Below are 13,517 nucleotides of genomic sequence, written 5' to 3' on the forward strand. Positions count from 1 at the left end.
GAAACAAAGTGTACATAACGAGAAACAGGAAAGCCAGATGCAAGTTCTACCAACTGAGCAAACCAATGATGGGTGAAACTGGATGATACATCATTAGCGAAAGCAGGATGAATCTTCTGCGCTACATAAGAACCTATTATACCCAAGAGTTTGTAAATCTCATTAAATCTGAAAGGCAAAGAAATAATAACAATAATAAAAGAGCATGCCTCATTGACTATAAGTCATCTAGAATATAATAACCTGCATAAATAAATAATGGTAACATTTGTCCACATAGACTAGAAAGATCAGTTCATTGAACCATTTAAAGCAAACCTATTGGCTTTATCAAATATCTGCAGTTATCTACCCCTAGATGTTTAGAAATGAGAAATCATCACATCACAGCTAGCACCTGTTCCCAACATGAATGCCCTTCAGTTACAATAAAAACTCATTGCATTACTGATAAGTATGAAATCTCAAAAGACAGTCACTTAAGACCTACCTTACGGAATCAGGTGCATAACTGCATGGAAAATCATCTCAATTTCAAAGCAGCAAAAGCACAGATGTGTCCAGGCGCTCCCATAAGGCTGTTTTATCCCGTTTCTCCAACCATTTCCAGTCCCGCTTCGGCATCCAACAAGAGAGCTTGAGGAATAAAGAGATGCATTTCAGTTCATTTTGTTGGGGTTCATTTGAGTACTGAGTGCCTACTTACTATGGGTGCTAAGTACCATGCTAGACTCTGGCCGCCCATGATGGAGAAGGCAGGATGCCTGTCCTTCAGGAGCCCCTAGTCAAACACAGTCTTTAAAGAGGTGATTAAATAAATGAAGATGTTAGGGTGGGGCCCTAATCCGATATGACTGGAGTTATAAGAAAAGGGAGGAAAAATAGGGATGCTCATACACAGAGGGATAACCACGTGACAAGGCAGCAAGAGGGCAGCCATCTGCAAGCCAAGGAGTGAAGACTCAGCAAACCAACCCTCTTGCCACCTTGACCTTAGACTTCCAGCCTCCAGAACTATGAGAAAATAAATTTCTGTTGTTTAACCCACCCAGTCTGTGGTATTTTGTTATGGCAACCCTAGCAAACTAATACAGCATCCTTCCCTATATCAAGTTGCTTGATGAATGCAGGAGACAGTGAAGGGAGTTAGGTGATCTTTAAAAAGAGCTCACGAGGAGCTCCTCATCCCTGTGTGTGTTTCATCCAAGGAGAAACTGGATGAATCCCTCTCAGCGACAACACAGTGGGTGCGAGACAGACCAGCTGGTCTCAAACCTCTTTTCCAACACTTAGATTCTATCATTTTTCTCTACAAACTTCAGTGTCTCCATGGAAGAGAATTATTACTTCCATTATCAAATATACATCAATGTCTCCTATCTAGAAATTAAAACGAAAACAAAAGTAAATTTAAATACTTTCACTGACTCCCTCTGGCCCATCCTTCATTTGGCTCCTTAATTTCTCGAACACATGGTCTCTTACTCCTGACATCATCTTTTCCCCACGTTTTGGAGGTGAGTATTTGAAATGGAACTCAAAGGACCCATCAGATCTTACCAAATGGAAGGAAAAGGTCTGGGAGTTGTCTTACCAGCTGAGAAGAAGGAGGGTGATGGTCGTCTGTCTCTACTGTCAGGGTAATGGAGAGGTGAGATGGCCTTTGACCAGCTGCAGTTACCACAAGATAGCAGTATTCTAGAATTTTCAGCCAGGATCCAGAGTCAGCAGATGCGTCTGCTCTTGCTGGTTGTAAAGATCGACTCAGCTTAGGGAACTGTGATCTGCATTAAGTTGTTGCCCAGTGGAACCAACTCTGTTAAGAGAAAATAATAGCAAGAATAATGGCTACTGCTAACTTAACATTTTCATTTTTGTCAAATACATTCTATTTTCTATGCCACCAAATCATTTTACAAAGCTGCGGCGGCGAGAACCCGTTCAATGATAAGGGGTGTCCCTGCTCTTCTGTTCCCTCCTTTGGTATAAGTGCTAATGAACAGCACACTCCCCAAAATGTAAATAGCACTTTGATTAAAAAGTTAACACATGTACTTAATGCCACGGAACTGTAAACTTAAAAATGGTAAAATTTATGTTATATATGTTTTACCACAATTTTTTAAAAGTAACACAAAGTTTTTATCACATAATAAAGTAATACCTCTCAGCATGTTAACCTTCTAAGAGAGTAAGAAGGAAACCGGCTAATAGAACCATGTTGGTCAGCATGGAGGGGTGGGAATACGAATGGAGAGCTGAGAATTATATCACCTGCACGCAAAGAGATTTAAATGTCTTTATGCTGAGAATAATACTCAGTGTGAACTTCTCTGCAAAACACGAGTCACACTATCCTAGTGGATTTTACAAGGTTATACTCTTAAGTTGTTTGAACCAGTTTTCTATGAACACTCTCTGTCTACTGTTTTTGAAGAAGAAGGTCAAAACCCAGGGTGGAGGGCCAGACTCCAGATGTTGTGGCTCACCCTGTCAGAAACAAATTCACTCTTTGCGCTTGGCTCGTCTCTCAACAATGGCATGTGACTGGAAAAGAGAATGGCTCGATTCCAGGAAATCCTTCTGTTCTGTGTTTGCCTTAAGTGTATAATTTTATATTCAGCTCTCCCTGCAGAGTAATAACAAACTACATCGATTATACACTTGCTGTATGCAAAACATACCACTGAATCTTGGGGCTGTGGCAGTACAAAAAATATATACTCCTGCCATCACCAGGCTTAGAATCTGGATGGGCTGACAAAACATGTTTCTAATTAGTAATGGTTACCCTGAGGAGATTACCAGTGAAGATTAATTACAAGGGTTTTCCTTGGAGTGCCAAAACCGTTTCCCTCAGTTAATATTTCAACTACTTGTCATCTATTTTGTAATACAATTTTTGACTTAAAATACAAATTCCAACAACAGTAACAACATTTTAAAAAATAATTAGACCTCTTTCCAACTTAGTGAGCCTGACTTTTGTTTTAATGTGTACAAAGCGTAAGTCATGTTTGCTTTCTCTTTCCTGGGATGATGGTGTGGAGTTCATTCCTGGCCCAGCCCTTCACTGCTGAGTGGCACTCCAACTCTCCGAGGCATTTGGGGTTTTATTTGCAACCTAGGCAAGTCCCTCAACACTTCATTACATATACATGATAAGTTGCTAGAGGAAGCCTCTGTGAGTGGAGTCGGCTGACAGGATGCACTAATGACAATTTGGCAGAAAAAATAATAATAAATAGCACTAAACATAAAATATTTACTCCGTATTTCTAAGTGTCGTACTCCTTCAACCCTCAATAGGTGCATTAGTATCCCATTTGACAGATGAAGAAACTGAGGCATGGAGAGTTTAGGTGACTTGTCCAGGATCTCACAGCCAAAAAGCAGTAAATTCAGGTTGGAACCCAGTCTGAGATTTTACTATCGGTCTGCCCAGATATCAGCCTAGGAGAAGCTGATATCTCCCAGTACCAAACATATATATCAAATTAAACCACAGGCTTTACTTTCTTGGGTTGTAACTATGCTGAAGAAAAGAATCTAAGAAAACATCTGCAATCCTCATTTCCCCCTCTGTGACAAAAAGACTCTGACTCCCCTCCCCTGGGGAGTCTTGAGATCTGTTCTTCCTCTTTTTGGCATTCCTCCTTCCCTGGGAAACAAGAGCATCCAAATAGCTTAGAGGGTTCCTTTATCTTCCTTCCCTCAATCTACTGTCTTTATCTAATTTCCTGGCAATTTACATTTCATTGAACGTATTTTCATAGCTGGATCACCTCAAAATGCCAAAAAAAAAAAATCTAATCCATGAAGACCAGTCATGCTTGTTATACAAAATATATCATAAGTATCTATTCCTAGCTATAGCTCCAACACATTTCAGTTTGCTCAAGGATTTTATTAAAAGAAATTAATTCAAAAAGTCATTTTCTTTCGTAAAAAAACTTTTGCTCTCCCAGGTTACATTCTTGTAAGCACTCTCTTTCTCAGCTACATAATGTAAACGTATTTGCAAAGCATATTTCCTTTGTTGTTTCCTTTCAGTAATTCTCTTATTTCCTGTAGGCATTCCTATAGGAAACACCTATAGGAGTTCATTAAAATTGCCAATTAGAGATGTAGATGAACTTTTACAAGTCCCATCAGCTCAGGCCTCAGTTTCAGGGAGCAGCTCTATATTCTCCTAGCCCTGCTAATAGTGGCCTGTTTTTATTTCTCCATGTTAGCCGACAATGTCAGTTACAAATGCAATGGAATCAGATCATAACTTAGCTGGTTGTCATAAAGATTCTGTTCTGATACAAATCATAGCATAACCATAGAAAAAGGTTCATGTAATATTTTCCAGTTGTCAATGTTTTCACTAACCCCAACTTTGCACCATGTCAATCTACAAACCTTACCAGTATTTACTCATCACTTGACAATTATTGATCAGCAATAGTAACTTAAGCACTACACAAAGCATGGAATTAGATATGAAATGCATACATATATGTGGTAGGCATTACTTCTGTTCCCTAATATCCAGTTCTTCTCCACTTCCAGCCACAGAGTAGGCCTGCACATTCCACCCTTCTAAAGTGAGGGATGGCCTTCTTACTGATTTTGGCCAATGGAATGTGAGTGAAAGTGACATGTATCACTTCCCAGTGGAAGTATTTAACTTCTAGTAATGGACTCACCAGCCCCTCTATGCCTATTAAGTGATTATGGGAGCACATCTTGATATGCAAGTGCCATAAAATAAAGCAGCTGGCAATGCTGAGCTGGGAAAACAACGGTCTTGGAAGGACACCTCAACCCACAGCAAACTTAGCATGAGTGAGAGACAATCTTCTGTTGTTTGGTGATGATTGTTACAGCAGTATAACCTAATCCATCCTGACTGATACAGTATTGGATGTGATCTGTGATTTGCATATGTGTAATTCCTGAGTAAATGAGTCGTTCTGCCAATGGTCAAACATCATGTTAACCCTACTACTGAAAATGAGTACTAATGTGCACAAGGAGCACTGGGAAAGATAATTTGTGTACATCAGTGTACAACTGTCTTTACTTCTCTAAAAGCCCTGTCCTCCTCCAAAACTATACCCGACAATGAACACATTCCTTTCCCAGATGACATAAACTCATGGAGTGATAACCCTCGACTATGATTAAACTTTCCCCCTCCTTCCCTGTCGATCATCCTCAGGATAGGCAGAACTGAACCTTCCAAGTATCTTCTCCCAGAACCAGAAAGTTCTGGTTCCCAAAGTACATTCTTCTCTGCACAAAGGAATACTTGAAATACATGAATGAGGAAAATGGCTCAGAAAAATAAGAGCAAACCAATCTCAAATTCTAACCATGCCATTTTTGAGGTTAACAGAAAAGCTCATTTGTCTTTTTTTGTTGTTGTTTCATGGCAAATCTAAAATTCCTCTTTTCAACCAAGTTGGTGTGGGAAATATCATATTGAGAAATACAAGAAAAACGGTTCCAGAGCTGTGGCCTATCTAGCTAAGTGACAAAAGCTATTATGATCAAACTTCCACATCTAGACCCTGAGGTGCTTACCCTGACCCATCTTAATCATGATATATTTACATAAGCCAGCTGCTACAAAAGCACTGCCACTTATGAACTGGTAAGAAACTGGAGAGGAAACATCAATCAATACAGGGAAATCCACTCATGAAATTGAATATGGGTCGAATACTATATTCAAAGGTAATTTATTATGACATAGATTTCCATTGGCTGACATACGGAAAGTTATTGCAAACAGTATCATGTGACTGGATTTTTATAAAACTTTGTGTATATTCCTTTTCTCTTAAATTAGAAGAATACAACTATTTTTCACATTTTTTTGGTAGATCTGGGCAGTGAAATTAAAGAGATTTCCATTTTTCTTTTTATAATTTCCGTGTTGCCTGAATTTTTTACATGTATTTCTTTTATAAACAACAAAGAAGCATTTGGGGAGGGAAAGCAATTCATGAGTAAAAATGAAAGTTTCATTCTAACTTGATTGAATTTTCCATCTATTTCCTTTAGTCTTCTATCCAATTGTCTGCTATTGATTTGGGAAATGCAACTATGCAGGATACATCACTTATCTGGGGTTAATGAGAATTTCCCTTGTATTTATTAGAATTTAGGGTTATTAGATGCTGAATATTCTTCTCTGAAAGTGAATTTATAAACTGGACAGAATGCAATCTCCCTTTGTTCATTTCAATTGGTCTTCTGTGAGGGCAAGGAACAGATCTCGCAAGATCTTTTACAGAAGGTTTTTTTGATTGTCTGCTTCCTAATAAGGCTTATGAATGTAAAAAACTATGTTCTATCACAATACAAAAAGCAACTAAGGTTCTCATACATGATCCACAAAATGATCATTAGCTTTGGTCTTTGTTATTCCTTCCCCTAGCAACACATATTTCACTCTGCGAGGACCTTCATAGCCTCCATAGCCCTGTATCCAAGTGTAATGGGAAAATGTCTTTATCCTTAGAAATATGTGCCATCTTCACCTTTAACTTAAATGCAGATAAATTGAAATCCTATTTTAACCTACAAATACTAACCTTTTGATTTCCCCCATAGTGGATGGTAGAGGCCCAATATCTTCTGATTGGATGGATGAATTAAACCCCAAGGAACTTTAGGAATTCATTCTTTAATGCATTAGGCTACTAATTACATCATCAATGGTTAAAGAGAAGAGGCAGGGCAGAATTATTTGTCCTGCCTGTGATAACATGGTAACATTCTATGGAAATCATCCCAAGGACTACCTGCGTCAGTCTCTCTCTCTCTCTCTCTCTCTCTCTCTCTCTCTCCCTTTCTCTCTGTCTCTCTCTCTCTCTCTGTCTCTCTCTCTCTCTCTCTCATACACACACACACACACACACACACACACACACACACATTCAAAATGAAAGAAATCTGGTTTTGAGACAAGCAAGACTGACCCCCTTTTCCCTCCCCCCATCCTACCTTACCTAACTCCTCTGCATGGAACTATAACTAGCATAATAAGCAAAATGTTTCGACTTCATAGTACCAAATAGAAGATAGTAAAAATGTGTTTTCAGTATTTATTCCAGGGAAGAATTGATAATAGAAAACCTCAGACAATCTTGCTCACTTTGAAACTCTAATCCAGACAAACTTGGGCATGGGAAAGGGTTTCTGAACTAGTACAAACAATAATAAAATAACTGTACTTATAAAAGCAGTCTTTTCTTTCTTTTTTCTTCCAGGGCTGAATTTGTTTTGAATTTCTTAAACTAAGATTTCAAGGAAACCAGGGAAACTAAGCTGTGAACATCATGGGTAAAATGATCACAAGACCCTTCATAGCCTGCCCGTTATACGCCCAATTTGATATTTGAAAATGTTATTTCTATGTTATATTTCACTTCCCATTATACCACTGGAGATATACAAACTATTAATATTAGGCTTACTAATGAAACTTTGTTAACATTTAGTGCCGATGAATTCAGAGTGCTGAGTCTGTGTATGCTGCATACTATAGTTACACTAGTTACACTATTTATGCCAGTTACACAATAGTTACTACAGTTATACAAGTTACACTATTAGCCCTACATCAACCAAAAACAAATACTTTTTTCTAATTTACATATTTGTTTGTTGCTGTGAATACCTGTGACTTACTGAAGCTGAATATGTCATAAAAGGATGAATCCCTTTAACGTATCTGTCAAATTTCTTAGTTTGGGCAGCATAAAACTTATAGAGAAAGACCAAAACACAGAATATGGAAAGGTGTCCCTAAAAGTCGGTTCAGTAAGAATGACAAAGGGCTTTTTATTCTGGGATTTGTCTCTGGAAAGATCGTACATGTGTGCAGGAATTCAGATTCCATCTGTTGCTTTAGAGCCAACAGGCTTTGTTGTATTGACTTTGTGCTCTTATCTGATGGCAATAAATTCCCACCAGAGTGAAACACCAGCTTAGCCACCGACCCCTGCTGTTCAGATCAGACAATGGAGCAGGTCTTTCTTCCCAGAGACACTCTGTGGCTTCTGGACCACCCTCTATGAATGGCCTTGGGATTTTGCTGTTTCCATTCAGGATTTCCTAATGTGAGCAATTAGGAGATGCTTCATTTCAAGAGTCTCATCGGCAGATGCAACACATCAGTGAGCAATAAACTACTGGAACCTGAGAAAAAGACACAGAAATTGGGGAGAAAGAGGCAGGAAAGGGGAAAGAATAAATATCTGGCAGAGTTCCTTGCATATCAGAGGTGCTCAATAAATATTTCTTTAATTCAGAGTGCAAAATAAACTAGGTGTACACAGTTGACAGGAATTTCAAAATTTTGAACCCCAAAGACCAAGGAATTACTACTGGTCCAGCAAATTTGAGACCTTATGCTGTAAACATAAGGTGGCTGGAGAGGATATGTGCACTAAACAAAAATGGAATTTCCTTTCCAGAGGTCCGTGTCACTGAACTTACTCCCCCAGGTGTTTTTGTTTGGTCAGTTGTTTTTGTTTTTGAAATAGAAGCAGCCTAGGGATGCACTAGTAGGACATGCCACACACTAGCCTCATCCTTTCTCTCCAATATCTAGGGTCATTTTCTTGTTGAGAGAATAATACTAGCAGAAGTGGAAATTGGTCTCTCCCAGGGCACCAATCACAGTCTCCATGATGTGCCTCTAGATGTTCTGAGAAAAGCACAGTACTATAAAACAGCTTTCTCGGTCTGTCCACGTCATCTGTTGACTAAAACCCTCATGTGGCTGGGGAAGCACAAGAAAATCATGTTGCAGTAGCAGACGATCACTTTAGGTGTATTTTATTTTTAAATCATTTTGGAGCAACTGTTTTTAGCCCTTTTACTGAGCTCCTAAGCATCCATCCATGGCTTTCAGGCCTTTCTCAAAGGGCATGTTCGCTGTACTTGGTACAAAGAGGCCTCAGGAACTTGAGGGGTTCACACTGGCTTAGGACACAGCAACCAGAGAGCTCACAGAGCCTTGCGCAATTACAGCTCTCCCCAGGCGGCCTCCTTCTCAGCCAGGTGGCCCGTGGGTAGGGGCCTGGGGTGGCTCCTGCTTCGCCCCAGGGAGCTGTCACCCTGCGCCCTGCGCCCTGAGTCCGGCAGAGCGCCCACCGCAGCCTTGGTCTCCACTGCCCATTCCACGCCCTTCCTGGGCCAGCTTTTATCTCCCGGTAAAGGGGGCGTCGAGCCCCCACATCGGCCTCGGCGGGGACGGGGACAGCGGGCATGGCAAGCGCCAGGCCTCCCTCGTGGCCCCCGCACCGGCCGAGCCAGAACCTTCGTTTGCTTTTCCAGCTCCGATCTGGGCCCCGCCGGCCCCTTGAAATCTTAAAGGAGATACACGCTACTGCGTGGGTTAGCACTTAGTAAACTGTCCGCCCTTAGTCTTGACTCTTCTTAATATGCAAGGCAAAGGCTCTCCCTTCTTCACAGGGCGGTACCTCCGTACCGGAAATCTGAGTCCTACCCTTTGGGGTCCGAGAGAGCCCAGAGCGCGCGGCCAGGGAGCTGCGGGCACCTGCGCCGCGTGCTTTGGCGGGGGAAGCTTCCCATCTATCGCGGACCGCTTCCTCGCAGCGGGGCGCGGGTGCCGGGAGGGTCAAAGGCGAAAGAATGTACGTAGTAACCCATCCACCGCCCCTCCCCCTCACAAAAGACGGCCTCAAACACCCAACACGTAAAATGTGAACGATCTCAGAGCCTCAACCACGTAAAGGAAGCCGACTTGAAACCCTCGTGGAACCATCTGTTTGGGAAATGGCGCCCCCAGATGGCTGCCGCGAATCCCACCGACAGAAGCTCGGGCTGGCGCGCCACACCGCCCTACCAGGACAGTGATGGCCTGGGACAGTCCCAGGAGGAGAAAGTGACGTCACCCACCTGGCCAGCCTGCCTGCCTGTAGATGAAAGCCAAGCAGCAGCACTGTTGGGAAACACCCAACAGGTGAAGATGCGTCCCCAAAGCCAGCCCGTGTAACACCAGCAGCTGGACCCTCACGGTGTGATCCGGTTCCAGCCACTTAACCCCTCCGTGCCTCTGTATTCTCGTAACTACTTACGAATTTGCAAAATGATAATAGTCACACCCATCTGCCCGCTGACAGTGAGGATTTCAGCAGACATGGGGTCTGCAGTCTGTTAGTGCAGCCTCTTGGCGTGGGTGCGCGCATGCAGTCTCCCCAGGAGGCTCTGGGCCTGCCCTAGCTAAATGCATCCTACCTGACTCAGAAGTTGCTATAAAGGTTTAAAGCCTCAGAAAAGGCCGTGCCTTTTAATAAGGAGCAGGTGTTATCGAACCAACGGGGTATGTTGCTTGGCGTGTTCTATTCAAACAGAAGCGTTTGTGGATAGTTTTATTTACTTGCAGCAAGTAAAAGAGAGATGGGATTCACATACAAAGCTGTCTCCCCAACGGAGGCCTACCCATTACTTATATACATTATTTGGTTAATTACATGTTGGTTTCTTCTTTGCAGTTGGCTAAACTTATCCGGTTGTGTTCAAGTCAAGCTCGCCGGGTTACAGCTGTGTCTGCAAAATACTGTGCTACATTTTAACATTTAGCAAGAACCTCCCCAGACCTCTGAGACCCTTGTGCTATATAACACAGGGAAACCCAAGCTTTCCGATCAAAAGGAAGGTCAGGTCAGGGGTACAGTCATTTGGGGCTAAGAAGCTTGTTTCCAATTTGAGGCTGCCCCTTCATAACCGGTCCTGGATTTTGAGAATTAAGAAATTGGCATACACTTGTTCTCCCCTTTCTTCCTTGCACTCCCTCTCAGAAATGAGTACATATGCCTTAACTTTCGTATTTGCGAGTGAGAGTGGGAGGTTCCGTTTCCCCGGCTCTCCACAGATGCAGAGGAGACGCAGGGGTCTGAGACCCCTCCCTCAGGACAAAATGTCTGAGCATGAGAGCAAGGGTCCTACTGGCCCAGAAACTCCTTTACTACCACAGCCGAATTGTTCTGGCGAAGTCGGCGGAAATTTTCTTTGTGCCTCTTGAGTCTTCTGCGCCTAAACAGTCGGAATCATTCAAGCAGAGCTGAGGGCCAAATCGGGAACACGGATTGTCGAGGGTGTTCTTCAGGCCTTCAGCATTTGGGTGGGATGTTGTTGGTGGGGTGTGTGGTGGGGGGTGGGCAGAGGTCCAACTCCATCGCCAGCTACCCAGGGCAGGCAGCCCCCTTTAAGCAGGCTGCCGGGAGGAGTGAGCACACACCACCACTTACCCTGGGTTTGGATGAATAGTTTCGGTTCCTAAAAACGGGCAAGTACTAAATGAACCGGGGATGGGGGTGGTAAGCATTGATTCTCGGTTTGTAAAAGCAAAAGCCTTTGGATAAGCGACAAGGATCTGCAGAGACCGGTAGGCACGAGGGCCAACCCGGAGTGCAGAGGAGTTCGGGCGAATGAAGGTGCCGCGGCGTGGCTGCACCACGTGTGCGTGTCTCTCTGCGGTTGCACAGCGACCCCGGCTGGGGAGGCGCGCCGCGACAGTCACCAAGCATCCGCTTTCGTGCGCTTTTCGCAAGGTCCGCGCTCGCATTGCAACCTCCGTGGGAGGTGATTTTCCTGTCCCCCCCAATCAGCTTGTCTCGCGGGGGCGTCTGTCACGCGGACACACATTTTCCCCGGCACTAAAGAGCAGAGAAGGAAAGGGAGTGGAGCGCGACCCGAGGTAGGGAAGAAGACGCAGCCAGTGCAGGGTGAAGTCGAGGCTGGGTGGCGCGGGAGCGAGGAGGGCCGCGGGACCAGGAACCACGCAGGCCAGAACACGACTGTAGGCGCGACGGGTTGGAAACTCCACTGAGGCTCCTGGCGCCCCCTGGCGGCCAATGGGGCCGCGCGGGCTCCCGAAACAATACTTCCAGCCGCGCGGGCCAGCGGGGCTCCTGAGTCTGTGCCACTCCCGGGTATGCGGTGGTGCCCCTCCTCAAACACGCCGGACCGGCTCTGGGCTCCTAGAGCCCGGTTCGTGCTAGGGGCTGTTAGGGACCGAGGCGCCCCCGGGGAGGGCGTTGGGGCTGGAGGGGTGAATGCAGTATGGCCCTCATCCTATCTCTGGGCCCAAGTCTCTCCCAACTCAAGTTCTAGTTGATTCGGAATGCTTCCGTTGCATTTGTGGTTTATTTTCAAAATAGTGTGTTGGGAACGCGGGATTTTCGGACTCTTGGGATTTTAGTTAGAAACTAAAAGGCCCAGAATCAATCCCGCGGAGGAACGGCCTTTTGCTGCCTCCCCGGCCCTTGCCCGGCAAAGCTGCACCCGTGTCAAAGCACAAAAGATGGAAGCTGTCTTTTAGGGACCCGTTCTTGAAGTCCAGAAGATGCTCTCCCTCCAGATGGCGATTTTCCCTGTGTGTTTACGGCCAGAACGGAGTAGGAGATAACAGAATGGGGCTTTCACCACCCAAATTAATCCCCTTTTCTAAGCAATGGGACCACAAAGCGAACCAGGCGACTTGGACCTGGGGAGCCGTCGTCAAGGACAAGTCCTCTTTCCGGGAGGAGGGAAGTAGGGAGACTGCGGATAGGGCCTGCCCACGGCTCCGAATGGCCGGGAAGTAATAACAATGCTCCCACCTTACATATGAAAGAACTTTGGAGGGCTCGCTCATCCGGGATTATCTCTTTGGACCTGCACCGCCACCCCTCTAGGGGAGCTGAGGGGGCGGAGACGACATGCCTCTAGGGGACACTTGGAGCGGCAAGAGGAAAAGAGCCCCCCCACCCCCCAATCACACACGTTCCCTCTGCTAGCACCCCAGTCCCAGTTTACAGCTAAGAACTCACCGTTTGCGGTTCCCAGGGGCACTAGAGCTCCAGACCACAAGGGCAGAAGCCGGCATGTTTGTTCACCTCTGCACACGGGGCGCCCAGCACCGTGCCGACCGGCATATATAGGACGAAAGAACCAACTCTGGCAAGGCCACGACTAGCGCTTGTTGATCTCTAGGCAGGGCTCCCTCCTCTGCCCACCCCCACCCCTTCCCAGTCTGCCCACCTGGCTCATTCTCTGCCAGTCCCTTGAGCCCAGCCCTAGTCCTTTCAAACCGTGCCCTGGGGCACGTCGTCTGGCTTTCCTGAGAGCCCCGCTGCGAGGACTGTGTGTTAGGGCCGGTGACGCCTTCGCGCCAAGAGTCATCCCATTCATTTAAGGAAGAACAGGTCTCTCAAACCGGGAAATGGTGGCAGGCGTGTGTGATTCACACGAGACTCTGTAGAGGTGTTTCCGCAACAGCAAAACCTATCTTCGCCCCAGCAAAATAACATCCCCAATGTTTTTTTGGTTTTTTTTTCCATGTCAAAGTTTTGCTCCTACGACTCACTGATAGTCTGATTTTTACAAGGGCAGGGGGAGCACACCGTACAGCATAGGACAGGTTGGTAACTGTAGCTGGAGATTCCAAAGGAAACCAAGCTCACGGAGGAGGCCTGGGACCGGCAAGTCCCGGCGCAAGTCGAGGG

At 45.0% G+C, this 13,517-nt stretch overlaps 1 long non-coding RNA gene across 1 annotated transcript; it reads right to left on the reverse strand.

Annotated features, from left to right (window-relative positions):
* Positions 1-506: 506 nt before the first annotated feature.
* LOC141572733 (uncharacterized) lies at positions 507-13,270 on the reverse strand. Its single transcript, XR_012498174.1, has 3 exons — positions 12,843-13,270; positions 1,595-1,816; positions 507-636 (listed from the first exon to the last, which is right to left on the reverse strand). It is a non-coding gene; the product is annotated as an uncharacterized LOC141572733 (long non-coding RNA).
* Positions 13,271-13,517: the final 247 nt, after the last annotated feature.

The sequence above is a fragment of the Rhinolophus sinicus genome, linkage group LG07 (assembly GCF_036562045.2).
Source record: "Rhinolophus sinicus isolate RSC01 linkage group LG07, ASM3656204v1, whole genome shotgun sequence".
Taxonomy (NCBI): Eukaryota; Metazoa; Chordata; class Mammalia; order Chiroptera; family Rhinolophidae; genus Rhinolophus; species Rhinolophus sinicus.